Consider the following 18,142-nt stretch of genomic DNA (forward strand, 5'->3'; position numbering starts at 1 on the left):
CGTCAGCAGCCCTGGGTGGCACCAACACCATGCCCATTCCACAGCCTAGGAAGTAATGAAACAGACTGACTCAGGTCCTGTCCCGATGCCATCACAAGCTCCCACTCTTACTATGGCCTGCCTTGCATTATCTTCTAGCCCCGAGTCTCCTGTGTACAAATGAGGAAATCAGAGCCCTAGAGGGCCTGCTGTCAGTCCTCTCTGAGGGGTTTTGATCAACTTGACACAGCCCAGAAGGACCTGGGAAGAGAGCCTTGATGAGGGATTGTCTAAATTGGGTTAGCCTGTGGCTATGCCGGTGAAAGCTGGTCTTAATTAAATTATCTGTTTGGAAAGACCCAGTTCACCAAGAGAGTCCTGACTGTATGCAGAAATCAAGCAGAGAATAGGTAAGCAAGCCAGCTAGCTGAGCAGGGAGCATGCATGCATTCATTTCTCACTACTCTTAACTGTGGAAGTGATGTGACCAGCTGCGTCATGTTCCTGTCATTGTGACTCCCCACAATGGTGGACGACAGCCAGTTGAAATAAACCCTTTCTCTCCTAAGGTGCTTTGTTAGTATATATATATACACGTGTGTGTGTGTGTGTGTGTGTGTGTGTGTGTGTGTGTGTGTCTGTCTGTCTGTGTGTGTGTGTGTGTGTGTGTATAATCATAGTAACAGAAATGAAATGGCAATAATGGTTCAGCATAGGTCAGTGATGGTTACATGTGATGGGTAACCAGCTCAAGCAGATGGTAACCACATACAGGTCTGTATAGACAGAGCCTTTTCCCAGCACTGGGGCCCTGGACCCCAGTCCCTTAGCTTCCTGCAAAAGTGTGGCCAGACCTCCCAGAGAAACATCAGCAGGGTGTGAGGACCACACAGCTCCTCACAGGGCACTGGACAGCCAATAGCTTGGAGCCTGCATGACGCAGGAGGCCAGGCACAGCGGAGGTGCCTGTAAAGTCACCAACTTCCCTTTTACAAGGAGGAGGCCCCAGTTCCCACTATGAAGCTCTTCTTTCTGTTTTGAGCTGTTCTACCTCTTGGCAAAGAGATTGACTAAGTCCTGCCTTTTCCTTCAGACTTAGTTCAGTGTCCTCGACCACACAGAATGGGAGGAGCTTCAACCACCTCTCTTGTGATGCTCAGGTGAGTGCCCTCTACCCACAAGCAGCCTCAAGATCAGTTCACCCACTATCCAGCTGTTGATGTGAAATCTGACATACCCCCATAGGCTCACATTCTGAACACTAGTTCTCCAGTAGTAAACACTATGGCTCCTCTATGGAACTTTAGGAGGCAGAAGTCGGTTGTCTTAATCAATGTTCCATTGCTGTGAAGAGACACCATGGCCACAGCAACTCTTATAATGGAAAATATTAAATTGGGGCTGGCTTCCAGGTTCATCATGACAGGAAGCATAGCGGCATGTGGGCAGGCATGATGCTGGAGAGTAGCCGAGAGTTCTCTATCAAGATCTGCAGCCAGGAAGCAGAAAGAGATACTTCCTCCAACAAGGCCACACCTTCTAATCCAATGGTTCTCAACGTTTGGACTGCGACCCCTTTGCAAGTAAGTGTAATATACACAAAAGTTAAAACAAATGAGAAAAGAGTGGCTGGGTGGTGGTGGCACATGCCTTTAATCCCAGCACTCAGGAGGCAGAGGCAGGTGGATCTCTGAGTTCAAGGCCAGCCTGGTCTACAGAGCAAGTTCCAGGACAGTCAGAACTGTTACATAGAGAAAATCTGTCTGAAATACATAAATGTATGTATGTGTGTGTGTGTGTGTGTGTGTGTGTGTACACACACACACACACACACATATATATATATAGAGAGAGAGAGAGAGAGAGAGAGAAAGAGAGGCACCTAATTCCTGCTCCCTGTGATAAGAACAGCCTCTGCCACAAGCCCCTGCCCCTGTGAGCCAAACTGCCTTCTGGTGTCTCCTTTGCCATAACAATCAAAACTCCCTTCCCTTAGGTTGTGTCTGCAGGCACTCTGCTCACAACACAGGACAGGAAGCAATGGGCCAGCCCAGCCCAGCCAGCCCACTGTCCCAGCCTGAGCTCTTCCACCCCCTTCCTTCCCCTTGCTGCTGTCCCACTCTTTGTGGCTTGCAATGTAGTTTCCTGAGAATTCAGCAAAGAATCGCTGCAGAGGAAGGTAGATGGTCATGCGTGTGCCACCACCCAGGGACTTGTATCCTTAGATGAATGGGAAATTGCAGGTCGGGCCTGGTACCCAATGTCTGTAACCCTGGAGGTAGGGAGGTGGAAGAAGGAGAATGAGCGGTTCGAGGTCAGCCTACTCTATATAATGAGTTCCAGGACAGCCAACTCTACATAGTGAGACCTCGTCTCAAAAATAAAATAAAATGCATGCAAAAGATTGGGAGATTTGGACACAAAGATTTTAGAGAGGGAAGATGCTCTAAGGCTGGTAAAAGGGGAGGAGAGAGGACAGTTCAGGAGAGCCACTTAGAGCAGATCCCTGCCTTACTGGGACACCCTGTTCCTGCCCAGGGACACCCTGCAGACTCCAGCCACCACTGTCAAGCCCTTGGCCAGTGCTCAGGATGAAGAAGTAACAAAAGAAGGGATGAAGAATCATTGCTTTGTGGGGGCTCGCACCTTGGGTGGGGGCAGATAATGTCACGTGGTGGTGAGACCTCAGACTGAAGCAACAGGCCCCTGACTCTTGTCACCTCTGTCCAGTGAGTCCTTTCTGCCTCCCCAGGAAAGGCCTCTCCCACCCTAAACAGGACTCTACTCACACCTGCTGTGCTCTGAATGGGGGTGGCTCCATGCAGGCACCAGGGAGATCTTGGAAGGAAGCTTCCTCCCCTCAGCTCTCCTGAACCCCTGAGCCTAGCAGCCCCTCTCTCTTCTCCAGCCACCTGCTCACCCCTCACAAGCCCTGCCTTCTGCAGCCTGTCTCCTGCCCTCTCAGGCTGCAGGGCCCTTTCCTCTCTGAGGCAGGGCCTCACATCTTGTCTCTTTCTTGATTTCTCTACCTGGCCCCACTTCTTTTTTCTTCTTTTTCCCCTTTCCTGGGAACGTTTTCAAATTAGAGGGAAGTCACACTACTAACGCAATGAGTACTTGGATGTCTTTCATCTGAACTCCCAGCTGTCAGTGCGCTGCCATTTTCCATATCCCGGTGTGTCTGCAGGTTGATGGACTTTATTTGAGGAGTCATTGGAGATTAGGTTAAAGCCTTGTGAGTCATCACCTCTCATTCCAGCTGTGTTTGCTAAGAACAGGACATTCTCGTACAAAGTTACCATTTAGATGTTAATGGCAGAGATTCATTGACACGCTATTCTTTATATAAAATACAGTCCTATTTTAATACCACAGTTGCCCCTATAATGTCCCCTTTGCATTCTTCTTTTCTGACCCAGGAGTCAGCCTAGGAATACACAGAGCTATGAATCAGCCCAGCTTCCTCCAGAGCCACTGCCCCCAGGCTGTCACTCACTGAGGTCCTGTCCTTGTTTCAATCACCAATCTGCTAGGCAGCTCCTGGCCCCTCCAGCCTTCTTTTGGCTCCTTTACTCCTTTTCTCCTTCCTGTGTTGGCACCAGTCCAGGAAAGAGCCTCTGGTTTATCTCCTTTCCCAGTGCCATGCCTACCAGAGTCTATGGGGAAACACCCTTGCCTGGATCTCAACTGTGGCTCCTCCCATCCCCTGCCCAGTTTCTGCTTTCGAGACCATGTGTTACAAGATGCCCTCAAGGCTTCACTGTCATTCTGGAGAATCTATCTGCCTGGGTGCTGTCAGAATGCCTGGCTCACCATATACCCAGTGGAAGGAAGCATGTGTGTGGTACCCATTAGAGTTCATAGATCAGGATGATATGGGAAATCAGCTCCTGGATGTCCCTTCCCCAGTCTGATGCTCCCAGGTCTGATGGAGACCAGGCCTCAGATTAATAACACAAGGAGCCAGGCTGTCTGGGACTGCTGGACATACCTATGATGCCAGCACTTTGCCTGAGATCGATCCTACCCACCTTGTCCAGTCATTCCATGAACCTGAGCATCTCCCCTAAGTTTGGCCAGCTAATAACACTTCCCCCTAACTTGCTACACTAGAAGTGTCCCCCAAAGCTCTGCTGGGTTTGGGTGTCTGAGGATTCTGTCAACCCATAGCAGGAAGGACCAACTGCCTGTGGAGCACTGTTGACATCAGATTCCTAAGTAACATCAGGGTCCCATTTAGCAGCAGAATGTTGAAAAGCAGGGCTGGTCATCAGCCAGCATCTAGTAGGAGGGGCGGGGCCACCACTTCCTTTCCAGGGTGATAGAATTACCTGGGCCTCTGGAGGCCTGCCCAGTTCCCACAAGAAATCCCTTGGAAGGGGAGGGGAGTCGCTTCTGCTGGCAGGGCAATATTGAGTTCTCTGAAGACCCATCCCTGCCTGCCTCTCAGGTTTTCCAAAACAATAGAATGGGTGCTTCTCAGACATGATGGCAGAGGGCTAGGGGGCGCTCTGCCTGCTTGTACTTAGAGTTGAGAGTAGAGCCTCCACCCAGCACAAAAGGCCAGGCAAACACAGCTGTCTGTCACTCACCAGCACACTGTGCACAGATGGACCAACCATTTGCCTACTAGGTCAGAGTGCAATGGAGCTACGGCCCACCCTGTACCTCCCTGTCCTCAGACTCTAGAACAGTCCCTGCTCTCTGTTAGAGTGAGGCCAGCAGGATCCCTGTAGTCTTTAGGAAAAATGTCTATACCTAGCACCCACATGAGCAGCTTGCGAGGACAAGCAAGTGTCCGGGAAAAGCATATTGGATTTTGCTCCAAAAGGATGTATGGAAAGACAAGAAAAAGCACCCTTTGCCTGAAAGCAGAGCCTGGTGACTGAAGCTAAACAAAGCAAGCTCCACCTGGGCAGTGGCTGTCTGCCTGCTGCTGATGCAGTAACTGCCAGGCCAACCCAGCAGGGATGCTGCTGTGACTACAGGTTCATGCACAAGGAATCAAAAGAGCAGATATGGAGTAGATCTCAGGGACCAGACAGGTCACCTTCCCTCTACTGTTGGGGAAACTGAGGTCCCAACGCACTGGGACACATAACAAGATGATTTTGTGAGCCATGTAGGTTGGAGATTCTCCAGGCTGCAGAGGTCAGACCTGTGAGCTCCTTTAAGGTCAGGGGAAGTTGAGTGACATCTTCAGACAGAAGTCCTCAGAGAGGTGCTGACTGTGAGATGGCACCCATTGGTTGGACTTCACTGAGCAGCAAGCTAGGAGAAGGCAGACCTAGCACAAGGAGCCAGCTCCAGAAAGATGGGAAAATCTGGAACACCCTAGCCTAGCATGTGAAGGTAGCTAACCTGTGCATGGCAAGGGTCGAGGTATTCTTTCTTTGATAGCCCGTACAGTACTGCTCTGACGCAGAGATACTGTCTTCTTGTGACTTTCTTTGTCTAATCAGGAGTCTTACCAGGATAATTTGCTGGAAGGTAGGGCCCATATAAGGGGTGTGGGTGGCAAGGCCATGGTATCCTTGAATGACCCACAGGCACAAAGAGCCATGACAAGTATCTTAGGGTTTCCATTGCTGTGAAGAGACAACATGACCATCGCAACTCTTATAAAGGAAACCATTTAATTGGGGACTGGCTTACAGTTTCAGAGGTTTCGTCCATTATCATCATGATGGGACATGGCAGTGTGCAGACAAACATGGTGCTGGAGAAGGAGGTGAGAGTTCTACATCTTGATCCATAGGCAGCAGAAGCATCTGTGTCCCATTGTCCATATTTGAGTTTCTAAGACGTTACAGTCTACTCCCACAGTGATGCACTTCCTCCAACAGGGTCACACCTCCTAATAGTTCCATCCTCTGTGGGCTAAACACTCTAACACTTGAGTCTATGGGGGCCATACCTATTCAAAGCACAATAAATATTTAGAATGGTCCTCTCTACTCATGGCAAATAGGGGCTCCAGACAATTGAATTTGATTTAGAAAAAGCAAGAAATGTGTCCATTGCAACCCTTTAACAGTTAAGACTCCTTGGGGGAGTCTAGGCTTGACAGACACTTTTACAAACATCCTTCAACAAATCACACAGTTTTTAGTTTTGGGGGGTTCTGGGGGGCAGCTTTTGCACATACACTCATGCTACCTCCATCACACCCCGCCTTTCTTGGTGCCTTCCTCATGCCAGTAAATGTCTCAGGCTCCTTTTTCTGTTCTCGGGCTATGTGGGGTGTGCTACTAGGAGGAAATATATTTGGTTGGCTTCCATGGTATGGTCCACGTAGTCCAACCATGGCTGTCTCACCGTGGAAACTCCAAGAATCTGGTAGTCATCATTTGCAAGGCTAGATGTCTCCTCTGTCCCAGGCTGGCATTTTGGAAGCCTGAAAAGGTTTATTCCAATCTTAGTGAAGGAATGCTGCAGCAATAGGGTGTATGAACTTGACAGAAGGCGTGAAGGCATGCAGGCAAAGATCAGCTTCCTTCTTCCATCTTCTTTTCTATAGGCTGCCACCAGGACGAGTGGCCCAGATTTAGAGTCTGTCTTTCAGTCTCAAATGATACACATTTAGGGTGAGTCTTCCCACTTCACACGATCCAATCAAGAGTGATCTCTCACAGGTGTGCCCAGATGCTGGGGCTTTAGATGATTCCAGATGGAGTCCAGTTGACAAGCAAGACGAGCCATCACAAACCCACCTCTTGTCAGTTTGTCACAATTTCATCCCTTAATGTTAAGTTCAATTTCCAAATGTAAACAATATCCAGGGCCTAGTTATGCCAAACATGATATAACTATCAGACATACAGCTGGAAATGCAAGATATACCTTAGAATAGGTAGCAATGTATCTTGAGGGACATTCTATTAGTATCTCAGCTTAAATATGATAACTACCAGTATCATCTCAATTGATTCTACATTACAAGATAGAGACATGAAAGAAACAAAACACAAATATCTGCACAAACACATTTTTAATTTTGTTTTCTTTTGTTTTTTTGTTTTTTTCAGATGGGGTTTCTCTGTGTAGCCCTGGCTGTCCTGCCTCCCCAGGGCTGGGATTAAAGGCATGCACCATCAACATCTGGCACTAAACATTCTTAACAAAATATGACAGAAATGCTCATGTTAATTATAGTTCTCATTTCTGTAACTGGTCACATGGCCTTAGCTGATATAAGTAACTTACTCTCCTACCCATTCTGTGTTTCCTCCACCACAAATAAGAATTTAGGTAGGTCTTGGTTCTTCTCCTGGAGGAGTGACCCATACCTTCATTCCTGAAGGGTCTGTGCCCTTTGTCATCCTGCCTGGATTAGGTTGTGGTTATTTCCCGTTGACTTTCATCACAGGACACGGTAGCACCGAGAGATGCCCTAAGGATCTCCTGCACTCCAGACATAATCTTCCTTTTCTCCATTGTGAAGAAGCAATCCAATTTCTCCTTGGTAATCTGTCATCCCTCCCAATGCTGTCTTCCCTTTCTTAGCATTTTGGCTAAGAACATCAAAGGCATCAGAAACCTAAAATGATAAGGGGGAAGTCTGAGCTCCCAAAACTTCTAAGCTAGCAGAACTTAAGACCTCAGGAACAGGAAGCAAATAACTTTCTAGTGGGTAGTTAGGAGTGATAATGAGTGGAACAATTCCCATTTCCACCCCTGGGTTCCTGGACTCATGGATCCTGGCTATGGGAGAAAGCATAGGGTAGGAGTACTTTTTCCTCGGGGCTGCTAGCTCCCAAATAATGATACAGAGACTTATTATCAATATAATAATACTATATTATTTCAGCCCTAGCTTAGCCTTGTTCCTAAATAGTTCTTTTAATTTAAATTAACCTAACAAGGGAGCAACTACTGAGGGAGTAGGCCTGAGCCAGAGACATCTGCAGGACCAGGTCCAAACCAGGGACCTCTGCAGGAGGGGGCCCAGGCCAGGGACATCTATGGAAACAGGTCTGAGCCAGCTACCTCAGCCTGAGCAGGCCCCAGGCAGCAACCTCCACAGGAGCAGGTACAAGGGGCCACTATTGAGGAAACAACCCCAAACCATAGTCCTATGTCAGACTGGGCATGAGTCAGCAACCTCAGAGGTAGCAGGCCTGAGCTAGCAATATCTCCTTGAGCAGGCCAGAACCAGCTACCTCTTCCAGAGTAGGCCCAAGACAGCAACCTCAGCAGAAACAACCCCAAGCAAGCAATCTCCATGGGAGCAGACTCAAACAACCCCTGGTATTGCAGAGCCACCACTGAGTGACCTCCAGGAACACAGAGTGACCAACGGTTTGACTGGAACCATGGCCCTGACTGCAACACGAGGAGCAACAATTGGAGCCTTGGATTCACTGGCACCTGGAAGATTGGTCACCAGAGACACAGACAGCCCCAACTACACCAATCAGAGGAAAAGATGGCTGGACAAGGTAAGAGCACACACCAGACCACACACCCAGCACTCAGTCAGGCTAAACTCCATGTCTTTTCCACTAGCATTATACTGAAACACTTCAATATCATTAAATATTCTTCCACACTGTAATTTTAAATACCCTCCTAGCACTTGGTTATGTGAATATATAATGATTCACTTCACGAATCTGCTATGGTCAAGTTCAAATTTTAAATCTTTGTCTTTTAAAAATCATACTAGGATTCAGGTGTGATGACACACTCCTGGAATCTCACACTTATGAGTCCTGAGCAGGATGATTTCAGGTTGTAGGGCAGCCTTGATTTGAGAGCGACATCTGTCTTCAAAACCATGAGCAGCCGCAGAGTGTCGAAGTCGTGCGGGAATTATGAGCATTTTCACTAAAATTTTTATTAGAAACTTTCCTAGAAGAGGAATAAATCAAAGAGTACAATGTTGCACATCTTCAGATAAATACCACCCAATTATTTTCAGAAAGATGTGGCTGATGTATGTCTTTGCACCATATGACTGTGTTCTCAAACTCTGATTGCTACTAGAATTCATCAGAAAGCTTAAAAAATTATTGTGATAAAGTAGGTGAAACTGAACATTTATCAGTTTAAATACTTTTCAGCTCATAGCTCTTAGAGGCATTAAATAGAATCTTAATACTGTGCAACCATCACCAATTCCATATCCAGAACTGATTCAGTGTCCCGTGCAGGAAATCTATGTCTGCAAAGCAAAGAGAAGGATTAAAATTTTCTTCTAGTTTTCCCAAGCTCGATTTACCAGCTCTTTCTCTTTGGAGTATTCTCTTTTTGTTGCCTTGTTTTGTTTTATAATGCTTTTAAAGATTTGTTTTTATGTCATGTATGTGTGTATTTACATGTGTATATGTGTGTCTGTGTGTGATTTGTCAACACGGGACAGAGGAAGTCTTACAGGCAGTTATGAAACCATCTGTGTAAGAGAAGCAAGGGTTCTTAATTGCTGAATCATCTCTGCAGACCCTTGTTTTGAAACTTTTGAGTCAGGGTTTCATGTAGCTCAGGCTGGCCTGAATTTGCTATGTCGCTGAGGCTGGCCTTGAAATCCGTATCCTCCATCCACTCCTGAGTGCTGTGATTGTAGACGTGTGGCTTTGTGTGGCCTTTACGTTGTTCTTGGAAGTATGTGGTGTTCTCATTGGTTCTCCGAAGGAGGGCCATTCAGAGATGAGTCATTCTTGGTTATGTTTCTGGTTATCTGTGTCAAAGAACTCTGTTCACTGTACGTGTGTCTCATATACTACCACTAAAGCAGAAAGACATTTTCCTTAGTGAGGTGGGAGAGAAGCTGGCAGAGCCTGCCTGGAAGAAGGCAGTAGCCTACAAAGAAGCAGGTCTTTCTATTTCCACATGCTTGGCTGGACTATGTTAACTTTGCCTCCTCCATCACTGTTTTATTAGGTTCAGAAGTCTAAGTCTCGGGTATGCAGGGCTGGTTCTTGATGTTATGTGGTTTGCTTGGATCTTGCCTATGGCAGGACCCACAGGAAGGCTTATAGCAAAAGTCTCCAGAGAGCTTTTAGATCCTCTAGCTGGAGGAGGCTCAGGAGAAGGCAGGGGCATGGTATCTGAGGAAGTGGATACCAGGTAGAAATCAGGCTGCTGTTGGGAAGTGGAAACGAATTGGAGCCCAGCAAATGCTGGCATCCAGCACCTAAGAGCAAAGAACGGGAATTCAGTGGCATTCAGGCTCTTGTGTGTGTTGGTTAGTTGCTATATGGTGGTTTAATATTTTTCAAATGTTAAAATGGTAGCAGCCACTTCCTCCTGTCTTCCCCCTCCCTCTTCTGCCCTCTTTATTTCTCCCACCAAATATACACACCAAAATAATATTGCTTTGCAGAGATTGCATGTCTGAAGCGAATGAGCCTTTGTGTGGACAAAGGATCACAGCGTGCATCTCCAAACTTTTCACCTTCTGTTTACTGAGGTGCCAACAGACTGTGAACATGCCTTCAGCTGCCGTTGGTTGACTTTCCAGTGGCTGGACCTTTGCCCAATTGAAAGTCACACTGTAGACACTTCTCTAGGCCATGCTGTGGGGGATCTGGGTGCTGAAGAAAGCATTCTGTGCAGGTGCTTTCTTTGTGCTGAATGCGTATGTATATATTGTTACATATACATATTAATATCTGGACGAAACAAATTCCAAGGTCACTTATTAAGCTAGTTCATACACATGTCACAGGAAAGAGGGCAGCATTTGCCTGGGTGTGGTCTGTGGGCATTGAGGAATACGGATGTATTTGGACAGATATTTTCATGATCTGCCTTGCGAGTGCCCTGTCCTCCCTGCCATGTCGTTCGTGCTGGGGATGGGTGGAGCAGCAATAACTATACTAATGATAGAGGACTCCACCTGGGGAAGGTACTCGTGTGTGCCACAAGCTACATCTCCTTAGCCAGGTTCTAGTAGCTCCAGATTTGAATAGGACAGAGTACCAGACTGTTTCAGAGGCTATGAACTTAAATGTGGGTGAGGTGAAAATCTGGCTCCTCTCACACTCGTTTCCCCATGTGTCCCCTGGCTTCATTAGAAGCGCTCACTTTTTAGCCAGGCTGCTGGGCTGATAGAGGAGCATCAGGGTGCTGCTTACAACCTGTCTGCTTGTTCCTTCTGGCTCCAGGGGACCCGATGGCGTCTCCAGACTGGGGACTTTGCAGTTCTATGTAATGCTTTGCTTACTCCATGTCCTTAGTATCTGCTGGCCTGTGTCACCAGATAAGTGCAATCGTAGAAGTTTCTCAGGGTCTCAAGCTCTTGTAAGCTGTTATGCAGGCGCCCTGGAAAAGGCACTCTCTCGCTAGAGGCCCGCGCTCCACACTCCCGTGGAAAGCGACAAGCTTGACGCAAAGCACATGGGATGGACCGTCCCCTCTTTGTCCCACCCGAGTCCTCCGTGCTCCAGCCACACGGCCCTTTCCAAAGCTCATCCCCTCCGTGAGTGTTTCTCTCCACATAACATCTGCATCTCTGCCCGCTAACCCTAACACTTATGACTCCCGAGACTCATCTGCCACATCCTGACATCTCAGTAGATGGAGTCTCAGTGGCTGGAGGCTGAAGTCAGCACAGCTGCTGGGTGGTGGTGAGAGCCACAGAAGGAAGAAGCTACATAGCAACACTGGCGTAGAGCCTGCATGCTCAGCAGTGTGGTCCACTCGCTTGCTCATGAAGCTACTTGGGCATTTTCTTCATTGTTGTCGTTTGCTTAGTGAGAAGCAAGCCTCAGGTAGTTTGAAAGATGCCCGATGATCACTCCTTCTTTTCTTCCCATTCTGCTACTTACTTTTGGCAGAGTTGTAACTTAAATTCTTTAATCATAAAAGTTCCAGGATAGCAAGGACTGTTTACAGAGAAACCCTCTCCTGAAAAAGCAAAGGAAGCTTGAGAGAGAGAGATGTCCGTTCACTGCTTGCTGGGCAAGCATGAATTCTGACTTCCTGTCTTCCTCCTCTTTGTTGGCAAACAGGAATGGTGACATATGCTTGGAATCCACCACTGGTAAAGCAGCCATCTGCTGATTACTGGATCTCACTGTCAATGCCACCAGCCTAGCAGATTCACCGAGACCTGATATTATTGAGTGACCTGTGTCAAAAAAAAAAAAACCAAGGTGAATGTAACCAGTCTAGCAGAAACCATGAGACCTGATATAAATGAGTGACCTGTGTCAAATAAACAAGGTGAATGTGTCTTAGGAACAAACAGGTTTTCCTGTGGCTTCCACATGCATATATACTAAAGGAATGTATATGTACACACAGACACAAGTACATCCACACACATGTAAGAAAAATCTCAGATACATACAGAGGGGGAGACTGAGAGAGTGGCAGAGAGGAGGGAGAGAGAATGGAGAGAGAGTCATAAAAGATCAATTGAACTTTTGTGGTCTGATTGGTGTGTTTCTAAATGTTTTGATTTTTGATTCGTTAAGTCAGGGCTACTGGTCTAGGCTGAATTTGAATGAAGGCCCTCTGTACCTCATGGTGACCTCAAACATTTCATTCTGCCTCTACTGCCAAGCGCTGACATTACATGGATTGACCTCCCCCTTCATTTCTCCAGTGCTACAAATCTGTATCAGATACTGTAGCGTGCTGGGGCACTACTCTATGACTAAGGTGATTCTGAAATCATTCTACAAATTTCATAGAGAGGGGTTGGACATGGAGGTCGTCTGGATTGCACTGTCCAACAACTGCTTTTAAATAATCACTCAGGCCGGGAGGTGGTGGCTCACACCTTTAATCCCAGCACCCAGGAGGCTGAGGCAAGCAGAGCTCCATGAGTGTGAGGCCAGCCCCAGCTTCAAGAGCTAGTTCCAGGACAGTTAGGAGTGTTACACAGAGAAATCCTGTCTCAGAAAACAGATCATCATCATCCTCTTCATCATCACTCAGAAGGTCATACTGATTACAAAATTTTGGCCTATATCTCTGGCATATTATTAAGTAATGAATACATGTCACTCCTTTGATCTGCCTGCAGATGTCACAGTCTTGTCTGCATGCAGGGACAGATGCAGGTCAGGTGCAAGGCTTGAGAGCAGAGATCAGGTGACATGATCAATTAGAGCAAATGTAAGGCAACAACAAAAGATTCTATAAAAATCCCTGGACTCAGGAGGAGGGAACAGTTTCCTCTCAGTGTCCCCCCCCCCTCCCTGTCTTCTTCATCTGGAGCTTGCTTTGCACTTGAACTTTCAGTCTCTGCATCTATAACTTGTGACTCTCCACTTCCTTAAAATTCCTGCGTTTCTAGGGTTTCACACACACATACACATATGTTTGTATATTTATGTGGAATAAACGGGGATTTATTGTGTGGGATTCTGTGTGTGTGGGATTCTGTGTGTGTGTATATATATATATATATATATATATATATATATATATATAGAGAGAGAGAGAGAGAGAGAGAGAGAGAGAGAGAGATTCATTCTGTAAGTTCTTTTACTGTGGAGAACGCTGACTAATGCAGATTTTGGCACCAGAAGTGCTTTTAGAGCAGCAGAAGGATAAGGGTGACTCTTTCAAGTATCTGGAATAGGCTTTCCCATTTGCCAACAGCTACAGCTAATGAATCCTCTCCTGGGAGCTCAGAGAGAACTGAGAGCCTATGGTGAGGACACAAACTTCCGGAGAAGAATGCCATCCATTCTCCTGATCACCAGTTGTGAACAGGAATGCATCTGGTGGCTCTGTATGGGAAACTTTGGACAGTTTGTGCAAGATAAGGAAAGTGATGATGCTGGTCAGTTGCTCTCAGCATCTCTGGGTAAATTAAGAAAGGATAGGAGCGAGCTTGGTTTTAACCAAGGTCTAGCTTCTCAGCACATGTTGAAGGACAACAATGGATTTAGTGATAAGATCGACAGGCTCCAGTATAAAAGGAAACAGTATAAAAGGTTCTAAGTGTGCTGTGGAAGAGAATCTTTCCAGCAGCCATAGACCTCAAGCTACAGAAAATCAAAGAGCAGCCCATATTAAAATGTCGGCTGAACTACAGCAAATATTCAAGTCCCAGCATCAGACAGTATAGCAGTTAGGCAAGGGTATTAATTGGTAAAGTATGGGATCCTGGGACTTGAGATGTGGATGTGTAGGAGGACTCTATTAGGGTTGAGAGTTGTGAACTCTCAGGCTCTCAAGGGTTAATCCCTCCTGAGGGGGGTAATCGGTCCACCCTCATTCCCCCTTGAAATGTTATCATTGTCACCTGTGATTGAGGAAGTTCATTCTTCATTGTCTTCTAAACCAGCTGTGAAGGAAATGTCAGGCACCACATACTGAGGCCCCTCAGGGCCACCAATAGCTGCCTCTAGACCTATAACCTGACTTAAGGAACAGTAGGCTGGTAAGGGGAGGTAGAAAGTGTAGTTCATGACACTGGGCCCATGATCATGGAATCCACTGGTCTCACAATGTTCTCCGCTATCCTGCAGGAGCTGACCTGATGAAAGATAGAATGGTCTTTTGAAGACATAGTTCCAGTGTCGATTAGATGGCAGCAGCATGGAGGGGAGGGGCAGGGTTTTCTAGAAGGTGCTATATGCTGTGAATCAGCATCCAGTATAGGGAACAGTTTCTCCCATAGCCAGGATCCATGGGTCCAGGAGTCGAGGCAGGATGGAATAGGAAATATATACAATCATTATACCCTAGTGACTCCCTAGGAAAAATTTTCCTTCCTGTTCCCACAACCTTGAGTTTTGCTGATCTGGAAATGTTGGCATCATATTGGGGAGCACTCCTGCCAGGAGCCACAGCAAACCTTCAATTGACCTGGAAGCCCAGAATTCCCCTGGCCACTATGGACTTCTACTGACCTTAAAACAACAGGCTATAACTGGTTTCCTGCCCAGAAAGGTGAGAACAGATGTGTTTAATAGCCTGGTAACCTTTGGGCTACCTATGTGGCCGAGACTACACCAGCTCCTCACCCAGACCTTCCTCTCACTTGTTTTCTTAGTTAATCCATAGAATCCATCTTTATAGAAGATGGCATTTGTACCTAACACAGAGTTTTGATGTGGCCATGTTCTTTAGCTTTGCTGTGCACATGAGATTGAGTGAATTACCACCAGGAAACTTCACCAAATTGTGCTGTGCTTAAAAATGCCTCAAATAAACTACTTGACATCAGACTTGAAGTTTCAACCACCATCAGACTGTTACCCTGCTGCCCGTGGTGTTTGCAGAGATCCACACTACGTGGCTGCATTAAAATCATATCAGGTAGATCAGGCCCAAGGACATACCAGACACTCCAGGTTGTGGAAAGGGTACAACTCCCTCACATGGGCTTCATAAAATGATGCCCCCTCTGACTGCAGTGGCAGGAGGTGGGGCACAGCTTAGTGGTAGAGCCCTAGCCTGTCATGTGTGAGAACTTGGTTTCGATTCCTCATGATCCAAAATAGTAAAACCCTTTGACAGCAAACAAAAACACTGCAATGGCATGACGGCACACCACCTACCATCTGATGCTGTGTGTGCAAGAACTGAGGACTCCCTGTTCTGCTCTTTCCCTCACTACTGATAGAGCTTACTTGATGGACCTGGACGTGACTCACTACTGTTCCATGCTCCTTGACCCATTTCTTGCTGTGGACTTGGTTCAGACTTTTCATCTCACAGATGAATTCTGCATCTTCATTTTGAAACTTGACTCCAGGCACAGTTCCACCATATTCTTTCTTGAATACGAGCCTCATTCCTTATCTCTGAGGATCCATGTTCCCAGCACACTGTTGAAACCCTTGCACTCTGCAGTGGCTTTCTTTCCTTAAGCTGTCTGTATGTGGAGAGATATGCAGCTACATTTACAGTGTGATGTCTGATGGGAATTAATATTAGCAACTCAAAAGGAAATAAAGTCAGGTAGTGGGGTGCACACCTTTAATCCCAGCACTTGGCTGCCAGTGGCTGGCAGAACTCTGTGAGTTTGAGTCCAGCCTGGTCCACATAGCTAGTTCCAAAATAGCCAGGGCTGCATAGAGAGATTCTGTCTCAAAGTAAATAAATAAAAAGAAACAAAAAGTTTGGGAATCAAGAACCAAAATTTGCCTTGGCCAAACTGCCAAGGTAGGCAGACTTATACAAACTGCCATCATTAAAACTGCTCAGCCTTACAGCTTTAGTGTTATTCAATACATGCTGACATGGAGGAAAGATGAGAGCACATTCTGCTGTGAGAGGTCACAGGACTGACTGATGGGTCTCAGCAGAGTCTCCTCTTGGCCAGAACAAAGCCAAAATGAAGACACCAGGATGGAAGTGAGGGAAGAAGGACCTATCAGCTGCAGCAGGAAGGAGAAGCAAGGCATCGTCTCTATAGCCGGGCTCTCCCAAACCAAAGAACAGGTGTGAATTTATAGGGAGGCCGCACTTGTTCCTATGGGGAGCGTGCATTCCTGCACATGCTCAGTCTGTGCTACAAAGCTTTATCTGGAAATAAAAGGCCACCCATCATTGACACAGTGACTACCCTTGAAGGTTCAGACTCTGCGTGGCTACTAACAGTGTGAAGCCAGTGAAGCTTCATGAGACCTTGTTTCCAAACCAAAGTATAGGAGCTGGTTATATAGTTCCATCTGGAGAGGCTCTCAGCTTCCTGACTGTGGATGCAATGTGAGAGGCTGCCTTCAGCTCCCACTGCCATGGCAGACTCTACCCTCCAACCTCCTCAAGTCACTGTTGTCTCAGCAACAGGAAATAACCAACACACCACATTGCTGTGTTGAACATGGGGTTTCCGATGTTTCTGAAGATTTGGTGGCCGAGGACAACACCTTGTGTTTTCGATCTCTCAGGTATAAAGAAACGCCAACATTAGCACCTCAGCTCTCATCCTAAAGGGAATAAGAGATGGTTTATTCTGGAGTCATTTAGAGTGAGCACGGCCCAGGACCACAAATTTAGGTTACCCAAAATTCCATGTTCCAATGTGGAAGCCTTTTCACAGGATTTGTGCAGTTTTACACAACAAAGACAATCATAAGTCAAGGCAGCTTCAATACATTTGTGAGCACACCAGAGCGGCAGGTCCGTTGAGAAGTGGGGAGTGGTATTCTACAGGCGAACAGGCGATCTGACAACATTCTTAGAGCTTTGGTTTGGAGAAGCTAATGTTCTGCTAAGTTAATATCTTCAAGGAGGTTTTTATTTATTGTCATGAGGTGCTAGTTTCGATAGAGCGACAGCTGGGTGGTGGAGGCAGACACCTTTAATCCGAGCATTCAGGAAGCAGAGGAAGGTGGATCTACAGAGTTCCAGGCCAGCCTGGTCTACAGGGTGAATTCCAGGACAGCCCAGGATAGGCAACCAAACCCTGTGCGCTTTGAAAAGTCAAAAAAAAAAAAAAAGAAAAGGGAAGGAAGACAAGAAGAAACTCAGATACTGAGTGCGGCAAGGAGCTAGAACTAGCACAAGGTAAAGTAATTAGCCTCTGGACCTATCAAATTCAAACCTCTGCACAGTATTGAAATTCTACCTAGTCTGACTGGCTCTTCAGACACAGCACAGACTCCTTCCAGGAGCGTTGTTGTTGTTGTTGTTCACAGCCAGACAGCATCTTTTCAGACATTTTTGTTCACACAAACTAAGTGAACTATTTTTTTCATAATGCAAAGTAAATTAAACGAGGTATGGGGAAGTATACCTGGAATAACAGCAGCACACAGGAGGTAGAGGCAGGAGGATTCCCATGAGTTCAGTGCCAGCTTTGGATATGATATACTTCTGATAGCCACATGCTGTGAACACATACACACATAGGAACTCACACACATATACATAGGAACATATACATAGGAACAGACACACATGCACATAGCAACACACATACACATAGGAACATACATACATACACTAGGAACACACACAGAGTACTAAAAATAATAATTAAGTGAATTTAGAAGGCAATGCCAGGCATGGAATCGCGCCTGCAGTATAAGGAGTTGGGAAACAAAGGCAGGAGGATCAAAGGTTCCAGGCTAGTTTTGTCTACGTGGTAAATCTGACACCAGCCTGGGCTACATAAAACCCTGAACCCTCCCATTTTGTGGGGAGCAGAGTCGATGTTGACCTTTTTCCATGATTCAGAGTTGCAACAAGGGGTCTATCTTCCACCTTCTGAGTATTTGGACATGACCTGCTCTTCCTCCCTATGAGT

The 18,142-nt window shown here is 46.6% G+C and overlaps 1 protein-coding gene across 1 annotated transcript in view; it reads left to right on the plus strand.

Annotated features, from left to right (window-relative positions):
* LOC148118446 (uncharacterized) overlaps window positions 1–18,142 on the plus strand; it is a 33,434-nt gene that overhangs the window by 783 nt on the left and 14,509 nt on the right. The window contains exons 2-4 of the mRNA XM_087900194.1: window positions 1,073–1,139; window positions 1,392–1,562; window positions 8,239–8,420. The gene's annotated coding sequence lies outside the window, so the exon portion shown is untranslated. The remainder of the gene's footprint in view (window positions 1–1,072; window positions 1,140–1,391; window positions 1,563–8,238; window positions 8,421–18,142) is intronic.

The sequence above is a fragment of the Myodes glareolus genome, chromosome 22, assembly GCF_982192425.1.
Source record: "Myodes glareolus chromosome 22, mMyoGla1.1, whole genome shotgun sequence".
NCBI classification, from domain to species: Eukaryota; Metazoa; Chordata; class Mammalia; order Rodentia; family Cricetidae; genus Myodes; species Myodes glareolus.